This window comes from Rhea americana, unplaced genomic scaffold (assembly GCF_003343005.1).
Source record: "Rhea americana isolate MKP2758 unplaced genomic scaffold, rheAme1 scaffold_490, whole genome shotgun sequence".
NCBI classification, from domain to species: domain Eukaryota; kingdom Metazoa; phylum Chordata; class Aves; order Rheiformes; family Rheidae; genus Rhea; species Rhea americana.
The window spans coordinates 49,766-54,668 of NW_028186635.1; the positions used below are offsets into that span (position 1 = coordinate 49,766).

The 4,903-nt window shown below is 37.0% G+C and overlaps 1 protein-coding gene across 5 annotated transcripts in view; it reads right to left on the reverse strand.

The window, feature by feature from the left end:
• Positions 1-4,903, reverse strand: part of ASB3 (ankyrin repeat and SOCS box containing 3) — a 55,318-nt gene that overhangs the window by 30,176 nt on the left and 20,239 nt on the right. The window contains exon 1 of one of the 5 annotated variants that reach the window (XM_085317252.1): positions 831-911. The exons of the other annotated variants lie outside the window; for them this stretch is intronic. The gene's annotated coding sequence lies outside the window, so the exon portion shown is untranslated. Of the gene's footprint in view, positions 1-830; positions 912-4,903 lie in introns of those variants that run through there. 5 annotated transcript variants of the gene reach the window in all.

Below are 4,903 nucleotides of genomic sequence, written 5' to 3' on the forward strand. Positions count from 1 at the left end.
GGCGCGCCCCTCGCTGCGCAGTGCACTGCGCACGGCCACTGCTCGGCGGGTTGGGTGGGACGCAGCTCGTGTCGCGATGCAGCGAGCCCGCGCGCTGTTACTCCTCCAGGGAAGGMAGGCCAGATTGCGGCTGGTGAATCACTTGAATGTCACTGCTTTGGTGTCCTGCATTACTGAGTAATCCTGTTGCAGAGTTGTACAGCGTTATTAACGCTGAATTTAAATATGCGTTTGAAAATTTACAGGATTTTTGCAAAACATGAAATTATGTCATACTTTAAAATAGATAAAGTATTCGAAAATTATGTGCTCTAGAAGTTCCATATCCAAGTATTGTAATTATAATTTTGTAACTAAATCTATCCTGCTACTACAGTTGCTTCTAACTGAAATCCATTTCTCACATCAAATACTGGAGRGAAACACACCACTACAAAATACGGATGTACCTCTTCACATCTCGCACTGAAGCAGGTTAACTGATCTTCCTCTGAATCACACCAGATACAAATACTGTAAGGGTGGCTAAAATGTTCCCAACCCCACAATGAGAAGACTCTGAGGAAAAAAAAAAAAAAAAAAGTGCTGATTACATAGCAGGATAGCTATTATTTAGACATATGTAAACACCACCAGTCTGCCTCATCATCTGTGTAAACCAGCCCCTTATTTGCTGCAGCAGTCAACATTAATTTGGCCTCTCCCCTGAAGGAATACAAGTTTTYGTTGATGTTTCTTTACTAAAAAGTCTGTAATGCTGCAGTGATGAACAGGCATTAGAGGAATGCACCTCTGCCCAGGAAGTAACCACAAGTATCACCTCATTCTACCTTTTCAGTTGCACTGATACAGTTAGGTGCCACCTCCCACTGGAGTCCTGCTGAGGCTGGTGGGAACTCATCTGTCCACTCTAAACACCAGTCCTGCATTTGTAATAAACAGAGACATGAYGGAACAACAACTGATGGAACAAGGAAGGGAAGGGGAAGCAATGGTACCAACTCAGACATAAATCTGTCCTGATTTATCAGCRACTGCCAGCCCTTTTTTTATATTTGCATTTCACTTGGACCACTGTACCTTCCGTTCTGCCCCGCGCCTTCAAAAATGCTGCCTCTTTGCCRCCACTCCTCAGCTCAAACTCCTAGAGCTGTTCTCCAACCTTTCTGCCCTCCCCACCTCCCAGCTCCAGTGGTGTTAGCACAGAGACCCAGCTCATGAGCCCGGCGCAGCTTGTTAGTCTGGCCTCTCCTCCACACTGCTAGTATCTGCACACCTTACCAGTTCTGAATGCAATTCAAAGTGTCTTACTACAAAATAGGTATTAGCCCAAAGCGATCATTTTTGTACTGAACAACATTTGGTGTTAGTTATATTACATACTGAGCAAGCATGAAGAGGGAGATGTATCTTAACTTGAAATGACACAAAGTAATGCCTTAAGGCTATAGGGAATAACTGAACGGAAGTGAATATTAAGAGTATTTGCTACATTTCTGCAGTGCTTGCAGTTCATTTTTTTTAAAAAAACTTAGAAGCATCTTTTAAGAACCACTGATGCTTTCTGACTCCAGTTATTCTAGTCTTCTATTGAAAAGTATTAAGGATTGTTTCAAATTTGACTTATACTGTACATYTTAATAGATGAAAAATAATTGAGTTAATAACTGAGTTAATATAGGCACTAATCTAAATAATTAGGGGAAAAATACTTTGTTTTGCAAGTGTGGGGTTGTTGCTTTGAAGGAAAAGGCTGGTTAAGTAAACATCAAAAGTGTGGATCTGAGTAACCACCTCACTTTCTTCATTTTTTTTTTCACTTCAGAATTAACACTCACAGAGGATACATCTCCTATTTGGAACAAAAAAAAAATTTTTCTTTTAAAGGCAATAAAATGAAACTAAAATTTCAAAAAAAAAAAAAAAAAAATTTTTCTTTTAAAGGCAATAAAATGAAACTAAAATTTCAAAAGCAAACATTTCCAGTTTCATAAGAACATGTGTACTTTCAAGTCCTTCGAAAATGAGAATAATATAGTTATACTAAGATTTGAAACCCCGTATCACCCTCCCCATATTAAGGCTATCACTTTTATAATTCTAAATAACTCAAAAAATGTTAAAAAACAGTAGGTTACAGAAGCATCCAGCAAGTTAGAAGAACACCACAGATGGGGCGAAACTTACTTACAATCACGTCCTGCTAATTAGTAAGTCATCAGAAATGCAAAGTGATCATTAATRTACATATTCTGATATTTGAGTATAGCACTCTAAAAGTTACTTATTTTGAATGCTAGCTTAATATCATAAAACAAATTCCTGATGTTTGCTAAAGCAATCATCTAACTGGCACCATGTTAATTCCAGTCTAATACATAGCACTCCCAGAAAAAAAACAAAAGGATTTTCTCTTTAAAATAGAATACAACATGCTACATATAGCATAGAAGAAGTTTTCATTCAATCCTAAATAGCACAAATCAGTGCTTCAAACACCATAACTTGCACAATACTTAAAGATAATACAAAGCCTTCCTATGATCAGTTTTCTTTGATGAAAATTACCATGCTTCAGRTACCAGCATGAACTGGGTGTCTAGTTTTTAAAAAAATAGTTTTCTGCAGAGAAGCAGATTATCTGCAAGCCAGCTCAGGCCCAGATGATGKTTTTTGGGGGTGTAAATGCAGCTGTCCCAGTTCTGAACTTCAGCCCCAAAACACTTTGCCATGTTGTGCTAACAGTACAGTCAACAGCACCACTTTCCTTTGTCACCCCTGCTTTACGTTTTCTTCCTACCCAGCTTACATATATTCACCCATGTAATTCGTTTCTMAAAACTTTGCTCTTCTCTCAGCCATCGCCGTAACCTCACCTGCTACACGGGCACAGCATGTGTTGTGGCTGGCTGAGACTTGCTGATCACTCACTTTCTCAGTGGAAACACTAATTTAGGTATTTCTCAGCTACCAATCATCCTTTTACAAAGATTATTTTCATACAGACATTGTGAAATGCCTGTTTTTGTTGAATGTGGATAAATTGACAGACAGGCAAAAGTTGTTAGGGTGGGAGAAAGAGAAATTGTGATCCTATAAGCCTCCTTTYCTTAGGAAACTAGGCTAAAAATCAGTACAGCAAGTCCCTCTCATTAAGCTTCATGAAGAAGCAAAACCCAAACTGGCTGCTKCTTTCTTCTTTTCTGCAAGTGTCCTTGGAGACATCACTGCTTTATCTTCTGTTGGGCTAGTTGAAATTCAGGGGAATACTTAGTGTGACTGTGTGCATATATCGAAAGTCTTGCAAAACAGTCACACCAGGTTACTACCAGTTGCAATAAACTTTGCCCCCAAAAGCTTAGACATTTGTATTTCTGTTCCAGTCAAGATCATGCACAGAACCATATTCTGTAGGCATACAAAAGAACCTTAAAACAAAAAAAAAAGCCTCCAGAGGTTTATTCTTTGTTCTATTTCTGTTTAAATTCTTGTTTAGACAGATTAAGGATACAGCTTATTATTTATGTAAACTGGTTAAATCATTTTACTTATGCTTTATATAAATACTTAGCATTGACAAAGCACACTTTTCCTTAGCACCAGCAACTTAATACATAATAATACATATAATGCTGTAAAACTCTTAAAACCTCTATTACATCAGAGATAAATCAGTCCCTGGTGGGTGAATTACAAGTGAAACTGGTCCTCCAGTATTAGCACATTTCGAAGAACAGGAATAACATACTAGCCAACAAGTTTTTAAAAAARCACTCTCCTGAAAACACTAGCTGCTACAGCATTCCACAGTCAGCACAAAAAATAAAACCCACAGAGCATTTCATGTACAACAATGGCTGCAACCTTTTAGTACAAAATTCAGTTTAGCATTACAACGACCCTGTATTTATACTTAGAGCTGTTCAACTTACGCTGTAGTAAAAGAGTGAACTAGATATGATACAGTGATTAAACATCACTTTGCATTTTATAGTTTACAGGATGTTAAATTAGAAAAAATATTGTTAGAACAAATTTTGAAGGCAAAACAAACAGGAATAATCATTTCCTGCAAAATATACTGCAATCTATGCATTAGCTCTATTTAAATAGAAGATTTTCATTTGATTAGTCCAAATATTACATTAAAGCAGTTTAAGTTTTGCCAGGTCATAAAACCTTACTAAGAAAGTGCTATTGTATTAGAAAGATCTGAATACATAGCAAAAGTGTTTTCAGAAGGGTAATAACCCTAAAATAACTAGCTTTTCATACTYGCTAGTTGTACTTTTAGCCTCCAATGTTTGAGAAGATTCTCAAAGTAATTATCCTTCTATTTTTCTTCCAATTATAATCAAACTAATCTACAGTTCCTTAGGCTATTAGTTTTACACTTTTAAATACTAAATTATTYTGGTATCTTCCAGTTCTTGGAACATTTTTCCAAGTTCCAAAATTTGTTAAAACTATCAAACGTTTGGACCTTCTCAACTAGTTTAAAATTTAGGGGCACAGATTTACCCAGATGTATTACTCTGGGAAGTTCTAATTTTTGACAATACTCTTTAAAGAGTACCCTTTAAATGTACATGTCTGTATGCCCTGTTTGGCATAAGATAAAGGAGCTATATCTCAGTGCTACTCAAAGTTAGGACCCCATGCTACAGCTATGCCCTTTTTTACTGTGGGATATGAAATTTCTTTCTTCATGCTTCTGCTGAAAAATATCACTTAAGAGTAAATGTACTGAAAGGTGCAAGTGTGAAGCTAGCATTACTACAAATTGGCTTGAATTAAACTAAAAGATTGTTTCTACCAGGAGAGTGAACTTTGACTTCCTCTCCTTACAATCCTCCTTCCTCCCAGCTTCTGATAACTTGCTTTTGCCACTTATCTTGACCTA